We start from the raw sequence: 17,792 nt of genomic DNA on the forward strand, positions 1-17,792 counted from the left end.
TGCAGTACGTGGGCCTCTCACTGTTGTGGCCTCTCCGGCCGCGGAGCACAGACTCCGGACGCGCAGGCTCAACGGCCATGGCTCACGGGCCCAGCCGCTCCGCGGCACGCGGGATCCTCCCGGACCGGGGCACGAACCCGTGTCCCCTGCATCGGCAGGCGGACTCTCAACCACTGCGCCACCAGGGAAGCCCATCTACTGCCCTTTTTATGCTCATTTCCTTTGGTCTTTCTGTTCCTCTTCTCCCTTTTACATTGTTCATCTTTGTCCCCCAGATAATTTAGTTTTTTACGGGTAGGAAGTGTTGTGCGTAGAACATCTTACCACCAGAACACTTGCGTTGATCTACTGCTGCTGAAAAGTCTGCTGCTTCTCAGAGTTGTTGACATACATGTGACATGTGTGAGAAGGACGTTCTAAACTCCCAGGGGCTGTCAGGCAAGTTCCCAGTCTTCGTGGGCTCCTCTCTCCCTCCTTTCCTCCCCAGGCCCAGAGCCATTCTGCAAAGAGCAGACTGACGTCAGAGGAGGAGGGGCGAGGGGCCCGGGGGTGGGGGGAGGCAGCGGCGGGGGAGGAGAGGAACTGTCCCCACTGGCAGGGAATTTGCTGGCTGAAGTCCACGTGGTCTGCTTGTGTTTGCAGGCTGGAGGAGGTTCACAGGCTGCACTGGCCTTGTCTCCTGCCAGCCCCCAACACACACACACACACACACACACACACACTCTCTCTCTCTCTCTCTCTCTCTCTCTCTCTCTCTCTCTCTCTCTCTCTCTCTCTCTCTCTCTCTCTCTCTCTCCCAGCAAAGCCTAAAGGACTGGGCCGGTGATCTTGGCCTCAGGGATTTTGTACTGAAACCACTGGAGCCTAATTAGACATCTGAATGTCAAGGGCATGCTGCATCTCCACCTGTGCTCACCCTTTCTGCTGCCTGTGTTTCAGTATTCCTTTTTTGATAAAGATGGAGACTGGAGGAGATGTTTTAGCTCTGAAACTCTGTGACCAGTTGCACAGCAAAAACAACCCCAGCTGAAAATGGTGGGCTCTGCTGCTGTGTCTGGGAAGAGAGTGTGGGCGGGCAGGCATGTGCTTGCCTTCTGACGGTCAGTTTTTGAGAGGAGGAGGGATATGGCAAGAGAGAAATGCAGCTGTCTTGGCGGAGAGAACGAGAAAGAGAGAAGGCTCAAGGCCAAGGAACCCGGGTCTTTTAGCAACACTCAGTCTGCAATCCCTCAACACCCATCTGCATCCACCGGGTCCCCCAGGATGCCCCACTCAACTGCACAAACATTGGCTTTTCCTTTCACCTTCAGGACTTTGTAGTCAGAACCTACCCCTCTGTGCCTGGGTTGCCGGGTTGCTCACTTCCGGAAACCTCTGAGAAGTGAACCCCGTTGTCTGCCCTCCAATCCCAGGTCAGGCCTGGTACGGTAGCTCTGAGGGAGATCAGACTTTGCAGGGAAGTGAGGGGACCCATGACATGCTGGGGTTTCGACGAAAGGAGGTGTGGGAGAAGGGAGCAGAGGTCGTGCTATGAACACGAAGGCTAACCCTCCCCTGAGTAAGAGGGAATTCTTCCTGCCTTCAAACTGGGACGTGGCCTTTTGTCCCGCCTGCAAACTCCAGCTGAACCATGGGCTCTTCCTGAGTGGTGTGCCTGTTGACCTTCAGACTGGAGTTATACCATCTGCTGTCCTGGGCCTGCAGCTTGCAGACTCACCCTGCAGATTTTGAGACTTGCCAGCCTCCAAAACTGTGGGAGCCAATTCCTGATAATATCAATAAATCTCTCCCTATCTATCTATCTATCTATTCATCCATCTATCCTGTTGGTTCTGTTTCTCTGGAGAACTCTGACTAATACGGTCCCCACCTTCTCCTGGGTTATTCACTTGGAACTTGCTGACCAGCACTATGTACACCCCCCATGCCCTCCGCACTGCTCCCAGCCTCTACATGGCTCTGCTGCTGGTCACTCCTGTTAACTCGTGAATACAAGCCGCTCACAGGAGCTCCTCTTTATTCACAGAAGCGAAGGGTGAACTCAGGACAGGCCTTACTCCATGTGTTTCCTCCTGCTTTTTTTCTCCTCACCACCCATTAGAGATCTATGTTGTACAGCAAACGGACTTCCAGTGTGGAAGAGGGAGATTTCAGTACACTGATTGTAACTCTTCACCCTAGTCTGGGATAAAACCCCAAGGGAATCTGCTACAGGAGAGTCTTTATGGTTGCTTCCTTCTCTCCCCATTTTCTTCCTCATCTCCTCATACGTCCCTCCCTGTGGACCTTTATAGGGACTAAAATAGATGTTTAAAATGGAATTATTACAAACACCAACGCAAAGAAGAAAATTTTTAAAGCTCAAGTTTGGAATATTTTGTGTTTGGAAATCAAGTTTGCTCAGTCTTAAGTAGGAACTTCACTGAGAAATAAATATAATCAAATTAGGAACAGTGGGAGGATGGGAGAAAACTGGAGGGAGACTGATTAAGCTGAAGAATTTTTTTTTAAATGAAAGGTTAAGTGCTATCTCTTTTTTTTTTTTTAGGATAATGACTTCCTCATTTTTATGAAAGCAATACAATGCATAAATCGATGGGGAAAAAAGGAAAAACATAAAGAGGATCATACTGTACATATTATTTTTAATTTAAAAGGTATCTGTCTTGATAGTTTGGGCTGTTATAACAAAAATATAGACTGGGTAAATTAAACAAGAAATATTTATCTCTCATAGTACTGGAGGCTGGGAAATCCAAGATCAAGTTGCCAGCAGATTTGATGTCTGGCAAGAACCCTCTTCCTGGTTCATAGATGGTGTCTTCTTGATGTTCTCACATGGCAGAGAAAGAGAGCTCAGATTTTTTCATCCCCTTCCTAGGGCACTAATCCCATTCTTGAGGGCTTCAACCTCATGACCTAATGACCTCCATTACATTAGGGTTTAAGATTTCAACATATGAATTCTGGGGGACACGTTCATTCCATAACAGTATTACTTTTAAGCTAACTTGAATTCAACAAAGAAGATGAAGAATTGCTCAGGTAAATGTTTCTCTACAACAAGAACATCTGAAATAATGTTAAGTGTTCTGTGCCAGGGTTTTCTCCACTGGGCTGGGTGTGTCCTCTACTCATGGCATGATACTGTTGAACCCTGGGAAACCATGAGTGCTGCAGGTTTCCCTGTTCTCTGCCAAGACCGTGATGGAGGTAGAGAGAAGTTTCTACACCTGAAAGATTGTACTCTGACTTTTTCCAGGGCTACTCACCATGTCATTCCACTGTCTCAGGACTGGATGATAGCAGTGAGAATTCTTAGCATTTTATACACTCACCTTCTTCCCTCAGCACAATTTCTCAGCCTCTGCTGGGGCTGTTAGCAACATGAGTGAGGGTAGTGTTTTTTTTTTTTTTTTTTTTTTTTTCCGTACGCGGGCCTCTCACTGTTGTGGCCTCTCCCGTTGCGGAGCACAGGCTCCAGACGCGCAGGCTCAGCGGCCATGGCTCACGGGCCCAGCCGCTCCGCGGCATATGGGATCCTCCCAGACCGGGGCACGAACCCGCATCCCCTGCATCGGCAGGCGGACTCTCAACCACTGCGCCACCAGGGAGGCCCAGAGGGTAGTGTTTAAACATTATTCCAGGCTGAACCAAAATCTAATTTTTTGTAGAGGCAGGATCTGGAAGCTGGCTTCAAATACCCATTTTTATATAAGACATGGCTAGAGAGAGCCTGGTATATAGCAAGGGCCATGCATTTATTATTAAATTATATTCACTTTCAGAAGTTTATGAAATGAGGTTGTGCCCCCATTCCTTCTTTGCTGTATGATAAGAAATATTTCTTTTGTGCTCTTACACCTTTCTTTAAATTAATTTCATTACATATTGATGGAAGGGAATTTTGTGATCTGGCCTCCTGCCATCTTTACTTGGAAATTCCTACAGCTGCCATCTAACAGAAGTAAGCATTTATGCTAAGCACCACGTTTCTGGAAGGATTTCATCTACTTTCTTTTATAGAATTCTCAAGTGATCACACTTTTTACATTAACTTGAAAAAGTTTTATGGGTCATTTTTCTCCTAGTCTCTCAAATAGTCTCTCTACCCTAAATCTGCAGTCTCTTTCTTTTGCTCTGTCTGTCTCTCTTTAAATCCCATTTAGAAATTCAAATAAGGTGTTTTGAAGAAAGAAAAAAAATAACCTAACATCCTTCTAAGGGAAGGAAAACAATCTATTTTAAAGCAGAATCCAAAAAAAAAAAAAAAGTCTTGACACTTTTTTTGGTCCAGGCTCAGGCTGGGATATGCTTGGAGAGGCACTCTCAGACATTCCTTGGCTTATAGAAGTTACTGATGATGGCACTACCAGAGCCTGGGGGCATGGGAGCCTCCAAACCCACTCATTTTCCTCTAGCTAGCTTCTTCCCAGGCCCCCATTCCCTCAGATTTAGGGCCTGGATTTTAGGCATGTGACCCTGGGCAAGTCAGATTTAGGCTGGCCATTCCTGGAGAAAGTTCCCAGATCCTGAAGACACTAGGGGTCTGCCTCAACAGAGCTTGGGGCAGGGGAAGCCTCCCAACCCATCCATCCATCTTGAGCCAGCCAGCTGCTCTACCCACATCCCTTTAAACCAGGGCCTGAATACTAGGCCGGCAAGTCCCAGAGGGGCTGGAAGCTGACCTAGACTTGTGTGTTCTGAAAGGCAGGAGACTCAAACAGACCCTTGGATGTAAGGGAAGCCTGTTTTCTCAACCCACCCACATCCCTTAAGCTAACTGCAAGTTCTTCCCCGAACCCATCACACTCTAGGGTCTCCATGTCTGGTCTAGTAATGGTCAATCCATGTTCACAGTGACCTTCTTTATCTAGAAGGTATCCTCTGCCCTCAACCTCTCCTGTTGCAAAAAACAAAACAAAACCCCAAACCTCTATGTTTTTATTTGCTTATGGATAGAAAAATTAACATGCTCACTAAGTTAGATACCCATCTGGATTAACTAAAAAACGTCCCTTAGAAATGGTGCAACCTACCAACGTGACTGATGCATTTCCAATGGCAGGTGCAGCAGGGCTGAAGAGGTCAAACCCAAACCTGGGTATGCAAACACTGTGATTATGTGAGAGTTTGGCTTCAGGGTATAAATCCTATTTATATCCTGCTTTTTTTCCAACTAAAATTGTGTGTGTGTGTGTGTGTGTGTTTTCATTACATTTTCTGACTGGTCATTGCTAGTCTGAAGGAATGCTACTGATTTTTTTAAAAGAAACTATCAAGAATGATATTAGTTATTGATTTAAAATTGATATAATATTTATCAGGTGGAGGAAATATCTTTTTATTTCTTAGTGTACCCAAATATATAAAATCTGGAATGGGTGAAGCATCTTATTGAATTTCTTCTGTTTTTTTTCTTAGTGATCCAGTAGATTTCTAGATTTTAACTTCTTACATTGGAGGAATGTATGTACTTGGTTATAGTAAATTCTGTTTTCATTAAGCTGTTATACATTTATTAAGCTGTTTATATTTATTTAGAAATGAAACTCTTTTTTTCTGGGATATCTAGGGACAGAGTTCTGTGGAATACCAATTGGGGACAAATTGGTCTTGTTCTAACTTTGCCAGGTTTACTACCAAAGCTATGTTAACTTTATAGAATCTAGACATGAATAAAGCTTTGTCAATATTTTTGTTTATTTATAAAATACTAAAATAACATATTTTTCATGATTATAAAACTACCACATGTTCATTACAGAAAATTGGGAAAATACCAAAAATCAGAGAACAAAAATATTTGTCACCTATATGTATTCCCAATATTAGAGATAATTGTGGTTAACATTCTAATCAATTTTAATTTATCTATATCTATATAGGTATCTATCTTAGATTTATGTATATTCAGATATTTATAAAATTGAAATTATCGTGTGTATTGTATACAGTTCTGTGTTGTATTCTTTTCGCCATGATTTATATTTCGGACATTTTACCATGTCATTAAATATTCTTTAAACATATTCTTTTAATAGCTGTATAACAGTTCAACTCATTTACTGAAATTATACTTAATTATTTTCCATTTTGAAATTACGTTATTCCAGAAATTTGCTAGTCAAAATAGTCTAGTTAAAAACATCTGTTTTACTTACATCTTGAGCTGCATTCTGATTATAGGATGGATTCCTTGAAGCAGAAGTAATGAGCCAAAAGACATAGGCTTTAGAAGATTTTTGATACATAGTGCCAAATTATCCTCTAGAAACGTTTTATATATTTCAGCTCAACATAAATGTACCCATCTGGACTTCCAATGGACTGAATATCTTCTTTTCTAAACATTATGTAGTATTTCCACATGTTGACTGAAATCCGTTTTGGTATAGTTTGAAACATGTGTGGCCTAATGGGCTTTTCTCTACTTTCTCTCCTTCCCGGAGTCCAACACATATGGAGCCTAAAATGAGAGAGAGGCATATTTTGAAATATCAGCTAGTGTATAGGGACGTTAGGAAGATTTACTAGCTTAAAATCAGATTTGCAGTTGATATATCTGCTGCTCACGACTGCAAATGACAGTGCCGGGCACGGCAATCTCTGCACACGCCCGCTGCAGCCATCTTGGATTGCACGGTCACGTGCAGCGTCTCTGCACACGGGCCCCGGTCGCCATCTTGGATTGCACCGTCACGTGCAGCCTCTCTGCACACGGGCCCCGGTCGCCATCTTGGATCCAGTGTCGTTCGCCTCTCTTCTGCACACGCCCGCCTGAGGCGAGGTTCCGGCGGCAGCCGTTCTGCCCTAGGAACTCCGGTCGGAAGAGCCGGCTGCGGGGCCTTAGCACGTAGCCCCTCTGTGTGCAAGTGAAACCCGACTAAGCACAAGGAAAGAAAAAAAGGTTAGGCTTTATTTTATTACCCAGATTTTATTTTTATTGCCAGGAAATAGTTAATGGCCTTCCCTGGTGGCACTTCTGGGGCAGAACATTGCTTAAAAACGGCCCAGATACTTGAAGGGGACATTTGTGAAGCTGTGCAGTGAGGTGTGATGGGGGATGTAGCCGCCGCCTCTGTGTCCCCAGAGAGGCTCCGTGCAAACGAAGTCATGGTGTCGGGCTCTGGATTCAGACCTCGGTTTTCTTGGGAGGAGCGGGTGCTGGTGCCGAGGACCGGCAGGCCAGTCTGTTTGCCGTGTTGCTGGGCGCCTGGTAGGAGAATGAAGCGAATGGAAATTCCAAGCACACAGTGATATGTTCTCTGTCTAATGTGTCCGGTTCCTGCTGCTGCTCTGCGACGGAGGTTTTGCTTCTGCCTCCCGGCAGTCCAGCGGGATTGAAAATGAAGGTCACCCTTTCCCGCCCCTTTGCCCTCAGCTCGCTCCCTCGGGCCGGGTCTTCAGCATCCTCCCCGTGGGCCTGGCCTTCTGCCCAAAGCGGGGATTTGTCCCGAGAGGCACCGAAGCTCACTTTGTCCTTTACTTGTCTTTTTTTTTTTTTTTTGCGGTACGCGGGCCTCTCACTGTTGTGGCCTCTCCCGTTGCGGAGCACAGGCTCCGGACGCGCAGGCGCGCAGGCTCCGGACGCGCAGGCTCAGCGGCCATGGCTCACGGGCGTGGGCCCAGCCGCTCCGCGGCATGGGGGATCTTCCCGGACCGGGGCACGAGCCCGCGTCCCCTGCATCGGCAGGCGGACTCTCAACCACTGCGCCACCAGGGAAGCCCTGTCCTTTACTTGTCTTTTATTTCCTGGTGAGGATTTGTTTCTGTTCCCTCTTCGTCACTTTTCCAGCTTGAAATACATCCCTCGCTGTCATTTTGCAATTCTCAGAACTAGAAAGAAAACCAGTAGGAAAATAGAAAAATGGCATCAACCTGTTATTATCATAATTATTGTTCCTTTTATAGCTAAGTCTTGAGGAAGCATCTAATTGTAACTGGCTTTTGGGGACAGCAGTGAGCAAGCATAGTTTTTGTATAGAAATGCCCTTGGTTCTTAGGAAGTTGAGGGTTTGATACCAAGAACCATGGACACTTGCATACAATGGAAGTGACCAAGTGTCCTAATTTTTTAAAATTTTTATTTAGTTAGTTAGTTTTGGCTGTGTTTGGGTCTTCGTTGCTGTGCTCGGGCTTTCTCTAGTTGTGCGGCAAGCAGGGGCTACTCTTTGTTGCAGAGCACGGGCTCTAGGCGTGTGGGCTTCAAGTAGAGCTTGCCAGCTCTAGAGCATAGGCTCAGTAGTTGTGGCACACGGGCTTAGTTGCTCTGCGGCGTGTGGGATCTTCCCGGACCAGGGCTCGAACCCATGTCCCCTGCATTGGCAGGCGGATTCTTAACCACTGCGCCACCAGAGAAGTCCCCCAAATGTCCTAATTTTATTGGGTAAATCCTAACTTCCTTCTGCCTTTGATCCCCCATCTGTTCTATGAGACCCTAGGCAGGTCTCTTGAGCTCTCTTGGCTTCAGGTGAGGCTAGTAAGATCTTACCTGAAGTCAGGGGCAGGACCACATCATCTCTGAAGGCCCCTCAGTGCTAAGATCTACAATTCTGTGAATACTCTTTACTCAAAGATCCCAGAAACAAAGTCACAATCCAGCAAAATTTCAGAATTCCCACTCTCCACAGAAGTGTTCTGAGATAAGAAGAAATGCTAAGCAAATGAGATCGTATGTAAGTCAGACTACAGATCTCTAAAATAGAGAGGACTGAGAAAATGTATACCAGATTTCTAACTGTCTATCAGGCAATAGGCAAAAAATTTTAATTATGCAATGAGATTATATAGAGTTTTCTGTAAGGCAATAATAAAGTCCCTAAAAATGTGACCTGGTTCAGCTAAGGCACAGACAGGAGGCATTTAGAGTCAAACACAACTGACTGACTCACTGGCGTAACCAGGCACAGAGCCATTTGGGGTTCTTTTTGCTAATGTGTAATTGAAATGGAAGAGGAGGAAGCCAAAGCCAGGGAGAAGTATGAGACTCAAGATAGAACAGCTGAGACTGCATCTTAGACCCAAGTTTAAGTCTCGGAGTATGATGGACAAGGTGACAGGTTGAACTGATGGTGGCTCTTTGCTTCTAAAGGTAGAGAGGACTGAGATGCAGCAAACCCCACCTTGGCTGGGGGAGGATTCAGGTGGAAAGGACATCTCAATTTTTGTTATTCATGAAGAATGGATGGGCATGAGATCACAAACTTTACTCTCCTGTAGGGGTTTCACTTTAGTACTGAAGTTAAACAAAGTGTCTTAATAGTCAGTTGGATGATTTTGTTAAATAGATGTCGGGCATTTGCATCAGAGACCGGCCCAATTCATTATTGATCACAAACCTCCCTGACCTTTGGAGATTCCACTATCTCCTCTGAAGGATTTGGCACTACCTACGCTTCTAAATGGAATTACCTAGAATGTGTGGCTGGAAATGGTTTTGCGTGCATCTTGATGACAAAATGAAATGCATCTCTATCTGTGCAAATCTACCTGTATTAGGTCCTGTAAAGCACTTGGTTGTTGCTTTACAAGAAAATGTGGAAGTTTGTGAGTTTTTCTTGTTATGAACACTTGCTTCATTTATGATCAATTTATACTCCACACCTTTGCTTAAGTGTTATTCTATATACAAACACTTCATTTCAATTAAACTTTTTATTGAAAGTTGAATTTCAGAGCAATATCTCTGAAGAAAATTTAACTACAGTTAGGCTTCCAAATTAAATTTAAAATTCAACTGCTTGTGTTATTATCTATGTGAAAAACTCAACAAAGATGGCAAGACAATTAAGGCCTGTATTTCAGATGGTTAAATTTACATATGCCCAGGCAATAATGTCTCCATCACGATTCACTCCTCTGCCTAGAAGACGGTAGGTTCTTTTGATATTGGGTACTTTAAAATGTAGAGAAAACCACCTATCATTTTATTTGAAACATAAAAGACAAAGGAATATGTAAAATGGCAACAGATGTTGCATTTAATTGTCATTATCTCTTTAGTCTGCTTCAGTCTAGAACAGTTCATATGTAGAAACATTGTACCGTTGGTTTCTAATATCTCACTTTGAACATACAAATTAATGTGCAGATAGTATATTTCTTCAAGTTTATACAACGCTTTATAAGGAAGACTAATTAGATAAATCCTTTTATTGTATATAAAAACAAAATATATGTGTTAGAATTATTTGTCTAAATTAGGTTGTTAGGGAATCATACGTAAAATGCAATTTTGATTTTCAAAAGAGGAGAAGGACTTGACGGGAGGATAGGAAGAAAGTGAGATGGCAAAAGTAGGCGGGAGGGGAAAGCTGCGTCCACATCCACCATCATGAGTGGAGGCTGCACCCGGGTCTGGGTGCCATGTGTATTAGTGCTGGGTGGCGGATTGCCATCTCCAGTGCCTCCAACATGTGTAAACAGGGGGGTGGGTCTACTCAGCTCCAGGGGTTATGTAGCAGAAAGAGCAGATGGAAGGGAGCAAACTTGGGAACGCCTGCCTGTGCTCCATCCTTAATTCCTTATGTGGTGCTGTCCATTTTCTTCTCTGAACCTCAGTTTTCATGCCTTAGGGGGAAAAAAGGGATATGTCAGGACTGTGAAATTCTGAGATGAGAAATAAGGCACAAGAGTAACACAAGTGGAGTACAGTAGAAACATAATCATCAAGAAAACTTTTGCCCACTTTGGGCTCGCAGCCTCTAACCCAGAGACACACCTTCCTACGTTCCACACATTTACAAAGATCCGAGATTCCAACCACATGAGTGCTCAAAGACTTCCTTCCTCCCCACCCCCACCCAAGGAACTTTCCATCTGTCCTCTCGTCCTTGACACCTGTTAAGCTAAATTGCCATATTCCTGAAACTCTTAGAGGTAAAAGCTCCCTCTTTTGTGCTTACTCTTCCCACTCAGAATGTGCTTAAAAGGAGATTCATTGTCAAAGAAGTGATGAAGAGATAGATAAACAGCCTGCAGTTTTAAAAAGTAGGAAAAGAGAGTTAAAAAGGAGAGTTATTATCCATAGAAGCCTCTTTTGTTCCCGCCGGGCTTCACTGGAGGCCCGAGGAGCTGGCGTTCTCTGTGGAGACACTTCTGATTCAACAAGATTTATGGACACAGCTCATGGGGCTCCTATGCTTAAAGAAACTCATAAACCTGGGTGCAAAGAAATTACAAAACTATTAAAAATATTTTAATCTTATTAAAATGTGATTTTTCTTCTTTTAACGGATCAAGTCTGACATAGCTTTCTCACTGAAGTGCTGTCAGACACATTCTGCACAGCTGGAGGTGGCGAGTTCCAACAGGGTTTTGAAAATTATCACCAAGGGGCTTTAAGGTAAAGGAGCATACAGGAGAAGGAAGAAGGTTGTTTTGCATTAAAATACATACATACATACATACAATGAAAAAGCTGAGCTGCCTTCTAGGGATGGAAAGAATTAGTCATGGGCGTGGGCTCTCCAAGGGCATTAGGAACACCGTGCTTCTACCCGCCCTCAGAATTTCTCTGTTTCAGGGATGGGGCAAGCAGAAAATATTTCCTTCAGTCACACTAACACACAATCAAACCTGTTCTTTCAGTGATCTTCAAATACCAACAAGACAAATCGATGACTGCAGTGGCAGAGGAAGGAAAACAGTTTAAAAAGGCTGTCTAAAGAGATTATAGTTAACAGCTTCCCTAATTATCCATGTGGTTCCCCATGTTCCGTGGATGGTCTTTCACCTTAGTGCAAATTTGGGGCTCAGTTTAGGGGCTGTGGGTGAGGGAAGGTTGATATCTTTAAATTTCAAAGATTATTTAAAGGCCTCCTTCTGTGGTAGGAGACTGAAAGAATATCTAAAGGAAAAATAAAGGTGTGGACCCAAAATTAAAGCCGAAAGTGAAATATTTCCATTAAGAATTTAAACTGATAGGTAGAAAGATAAAAATAAACCTCCCATCATTACAAGATCCAAAGAAAGCTACTCTTAACCTTAAATATTTTCTTCCTTTTCCTATTTTTAAAAGCATAGTTGCAAATCGGGTTTAATTAATTAATTAAATCGTTCAACAATGATTAAAAAAATTTTTTTGAAATAATTGTAGATTCATAGGAAGTTGTAAAAAGATGTACAGAGAGTTTCTGTGTACCCTTCACCTAGTTTTCCCTAATGGTAACATCTTGTATAATTATATTACAGTATCACAGCCAGGAAACAGACATTGGTACAATCCACTGAGCTTGTTCAGATTTCACCGGTTTTATATTCACTTATTTGTGTGTATGTACAGTATAAATAATTCTGTGCTTTTTTTTTTTTTTTTTTTGGCTGTGTTGGGTCTTTGTTGCTGCGCACGGGCTTTCTCTAGTTGTTGTGGGGGGGGCTACTCTTTGTTGCGGTGCGAGGACTTCTCATTGTGGTGGCTTGTCTTGTTGCGGAGCACGGGGCTCTAGGTGCGTGGGCTTCAGTAGTTGTGGCACATGGGCTCAGTAGTTGTGGCTTGCGGGCTCTAGAGTGGAGGCTTAGTAGTTGTGGCGCACGGGCTTAGTTGCTCCGCGGCATGTGGGATCTTCCCAGACCAGGGCTCAAACCCGTGTCTCCCGCATTGGCAGGCAGATTCTTAACCACTGCGCCACCAGGAAGCCCTCTGTGCTGTTTGTATCACATGTGTACATTTGTGTAACCACCACAATCAAGGTACAGAACTGTTCCATCACCACAAAGCTTCCTCATGCCACCCCTTTACAGCCACATGCACCCTAACAACAATTTTGATTTTTGCACAGTTTCACTGTTATGGCCCTAGAAAAATATTATTGAACAAGCAAAAGTCCCTGCTCTATTGAGAAGAGACAGAAAATAAACAATTAAAAAAAATGAATACAGGCATATCTTGGGAATATTGCATGTTCAGCTCCAGACCACCACAATAAAGTGAACATTGAAATAAAGGAAGTCACATGAATTTTTTGGTTTCCAGTGCACATAAAAGTTAATGTTTACCCTATACTGTAGTCTATTAAGTGTGCAATAGCACTATGTCTAAAAAAATTACATACCTTAATTAAAAAATACTTTATTGCTTAAAAATTGCTCACCATCATCTGAGTCTTCAGCGAGTCATAATCTTTTGCAATAGGAACATCAAAGATCACTGATCACTGATCCCCATAACAAATACAGTAATAGTGAACAATTTTGAAATACTGCAAGAATTACCAAAATGTGACACAGAGACACAAAGTGAGCAATTGCTGTTGGAAGAATGGCGTCAATAGATTTGCTTGATGCAGGGCTGCCACCAAAACTTACATTTGTAAAAAATGCAGTAACTGGGAAGCTCAGTAAAATGAGGTCTGCCTGTAGAAAAAAAAATCAAAAGGCTTTTAGGACTGGAAAGAACTAGTCATGGGTGTTTTCATGATTTTAGGAAAGGCACGCCTCTGTGAATCTAAAGCTGTGTTCTGGGTTTCAGGTGGATGGGACAAAAAGATTGAGGAGATTGAGAGCAGGAAATACTGAAGGTTTTTCCAGATAATGAAGGTAGATAGAAAAACACACCAAATGTATCTTTTCAATTAGCCCTCGCTGCTTAAGCTAGGAGATTGACTCTGGCGGGGACAGAAGGCAGGCATTGAAAACTATCCGAGAGGCAGTTGCGGACGTAGCTTGAAGTCACTTTCCTGATTATCTGTGGTGAGTCATCCATTTATAGGGCAAAGCTGTCCTGTTGGTGCATTCAGGTCACCGCAAGACAGTGAACTGAGATTGGTGCCTTGAAGTTTCAAGGGTTAATCTTTGCAACATTTCTTTGACGGTGTCCTCCCTGTGGTTATAGCCTGGGCCCAAGCTTTTTAAAGAAAAATCAGATGGGCAAACAAAAAAGGAAACTTGCTCTTTTTCTTTCTTCTCTTATGGCATTTAAACAGATAATTGGAAAGAAGAAAAAAACCCAGTCATTGTACCACTCCTGTTATTTACGAAGTTTTCACATTCTCTAGAATGTGAAAATCCTCTCTGGATATTCTGTAATTGGTGGGATAATGTGGAAAATGCGGCACCATGAGCACACGCTGTATGTAAGAGAGGGGGAGGGAGATGAAAGAAGAAGATGAGTCAAATATACAGATGCACACAGGACGCATCCAGGAAGAAAGTATGTGAAGATGCTAAATCCTTATTTCTGTGACTGGTATTGTGGTCACAGTACTTGTGACTTTTGTCCACCATCTGTCCCATGATATCTTTACCCTTACCCAGCTTCACTGCTTGTTTCACTTCACTCAGAGAGTCAACCAATGTTCGTTCTGAGAAAACAGAAATGTTGAGAGTGGGCATTACCTATGTAGAAACATAATACCACGTACCACAGAGTACCACAGAGCCTATCTGTTGACTCCTGTTTTTCTCTTTTTCATTTTGCAGACATTATGTTTTTTCAGGGAGGTATTTTCTCAGCCAGTGCCAATAAATTAAATTCCTCCTGGCCACCTGGAGGCTACAGGCATTCCTAATTAGTAGCTGCTTATGAAAGACATTCTGGGTCTGTAGGCGAGAGGAGAGAGAGAGCTGTCAATACAGGAGCAACAGAAGAGGAAATTCTAAACAATAAAACCATTAAGAAAAAACTTGTTTTTTAAAGTTGGACGCTAAAAATGTTTGAGGATAAAAATCAGATTCAGAATTTAATAACCATAAAGGCATCCTTGAAGGTTGTCTGCAAAGCAAGCCCTTTGGGGAGCAAAATCACCCCCAGTTGAGAGCCATTGGATTACAGTGTATACAACCAAAAACCCTCACAAAATATTGTTTCCCAGCTGGAAATATCTTAATTTTTCAATAGACTCTTCTACCTGGGTAATGGGCTACATGGTGAAACTTCTGTATCTCTTAAGCATTAGACCATTTCCTTATTTATTTTTCTGAAGAATATAAGTAAAATGATGAGTTTTGAGTTCTTATGAGCCGTGGTTGGAAGCACTTTTCACTGTTAACTCATTTAGTACATTGCCTTTTGGGGAAAACACTTTTATTATCCCTACTTTATAGAAGAGGCACCTGAGGCCCAGAGAGGTTAAGAAACGTCCTTAAGGCCACACTGCTAGTAGGGGATAGAGCCACGATTTTGAAAATTGATTTTTAGAACATATTATTTTCTTTTGAATTACTTGGGGCTGACAAAATTTTCTGATAGCACAAAAGGGTATATTATAAAACATAAATCTTTTCTACACATTCACTGTAGTCTTCTTCCAAAGCGAACACAGTTTGTATGTATGTATGTATATACAAATAGCCCTTCTAACACAATTTGTACATATACAAACTGCTTTATATCTTACTTTTTTTTACTCTTCAACGTATCTTGGAATCCATTTTATGTCATTAATATATAAGGAGTTACTCATTTTTACATTAAAATGATTGGCTCTTGATAGGATTAAAGAAACTTTTAATACAAAATTTAAAAAATCTATGAAAGAGAAGAAATAGTAATGAATCTCTGTGTTTATATGTGTACAACAGTCAGCTTCAACAATGATCAAATCATGGCCAATCTTGTTTTATATATAACACCACCATTTTTCCTTCCTTCAATTATTCTGAAGCACTATTTCCTTATGTACCTCTAAAAGATACAGACTTGTTAAATTTATTACGAAAATACTATTATTACACTTAATAAAATTTAACAATAGTTCCTTAAATCATCAATTATCCATTAAACGTTCATACGACTACTTTTCTCCCACTTGCATCCTAATTTTTAAAAATATTCTTTGTACCATATAGGTATTAGGTCAGGGATACACCAAATTAAAAGCAAACTATATTAGAAGCACACTGAATCTCCAGTCTGGATCTGACTGCGGTGGTCTGGTCTGTAGAGGCTGAAGACCACATGCTGCTCCTGTTCCTTCGCATGAGATAACACTGAGTGGACTCTGCTTTAGACTCTCTACTATACAGTCGTCTGTTAAAACTTTCTAAAAATTAGTTTAATGTTTATCCTCAATTTTATCATTTTAGCACTTTTCTTGTCTTTGTGTGTATCCAAATTTCTGTCTGGTATTATGTTCCCTTTGTCTGACAAATTTCCAAGAACGTTTTTGTAGTGTGGGTTTTCTAGCCATAAGTTCTGTTTTTGTTTTTTCTGATGAACTTCTATTTCTTCTTGATCTTTGAAAGATATTTTCTCTGAAATTTGGGTTGACAGCTTTTCTTTTTTTGTCAGCACTTTACAATTGTCACTCCATTGCCTTCTAGCACATAGTTGTTTTTATTATTTTTTTTTAAATTTTTTGCTGTACGCGGGCCTCTCTCTGTTGTGGTCTCTCCCGTTGCAGAGGACAGGCTCCGGATGCGCAGGCTCAGCAGCCATGGCTCACGAGCCCAGCCGCTCCGCGGCATGTGGGATCTTCCCGGACTGGGGCACGAACCTGTGTCCCCTGCATCAGCAGGCGGACTCTCAACCACTGCGCCACCAGGGAAGCCCCAGCACATAGTTTTGATGGGGGTAGAGGTTTCTTTTCTCTCGTTCTGATTCTCAGTCTTAGGCTCATCCTTTGTTCCCAAGTCTCAGGCAAGGGCCTTCTGCAGAGCTCCCGTTGGGGTTGTATTAGAGATGACCAAGTAGGGTGCCAGGATTTTCCTCCATGCCAGCCAGCAGTGAGCCACCTCTCCACCTGGGCATCAGTGGAAGCTATGTGGAGAGCCTAGACTTTCACCCCTACCTGGCTGTAGTGAGGTACCCTCCTCCTTTTAATCTTCTCATTGTTAAGAAAATTGAATTCATAATGTAAAAACTCCCCCCAAATAACTCTCCAGGCCCATATGGTTTTACTGGAAAATTCTACCAGACAGAGAAGAATTAACACGAATTCTGCCTGATAGTTTCCAGAATTAGAAGAAAGAAGCGCTTCCAAATTCATTTTATGAAGCTAGTATTATCCTGATACCAAAACCATAAAAAAGATGACACATAAAACCACAAACCAATATATCTCTTGAAAATAGATGTAAACATTCTTAACAGTGTATTAGCAAATAGCATACATCAATATATAAAAAGAAATATACAGCATAGTGGAGTTTACTTCAGGAATGCAAGTCTGGTTCAATATTTGAAAATAAATCGATGTATAGACAATATTTATAGACTAAGAAAGAAAAATTACATAATCATCAACTAATGCAGAAAAACATTTGATGAAACTCAACATATATTCATAATAGAAATCCTCAAAAAATAGGAATAGAGGGGAACTTCCTCAACTTGACAAACAGCATTTACAAAAAGCCCACAGCTAACACTACACTAAATAATAAATGAATGATTTCCTCCTAAGATCAGGAATAGGGTGGTAGTATCTGCTCTCAACATTCTTATTCAACATAGTGCTAGGCATTCTAGCCATACAGTAAAGTAAGAAAGAAAATGAAGGCATGCAGATTGGAAACGATGAAATAAAACTGTCCCTAATAGACAGTTTCTATTGTCTACCTAGAAAATCCCAAGAAATCTATGAAAATCTCCTAGAGTAAGTAAATTCTTCAAGGCCACAGGATATAAGATAAGCAAAAATCCATTGTATTTCTATATACTAACAATAAATATGTGAACACTGAAATTAAAAATACAATACCAATTACAAGAGCTCAAAAATGAAATAATTTTATGTAAATCTGACAAAATATACAGAATTTATATGCTTAAAGCTACATGTTGCAAATAAAAGAAATAAAAATGATTTAAATAAATGGAGAGATACTTTGTTCACAGATTGGAAGACTCA

This window comes from Mesoplodon mirus (assembly GCF_964341445.2).
Source record: "Mesoplodon mirus genome assembly, chromosome: 9".
Taxonomy (NCBI): domain Eukaryota; kingdom Metazoa; phylum Chordata; class Mammalia; order Artiodactyla; family Ziphiidae; genus Mesoplodon; species Mesoplodon mirus.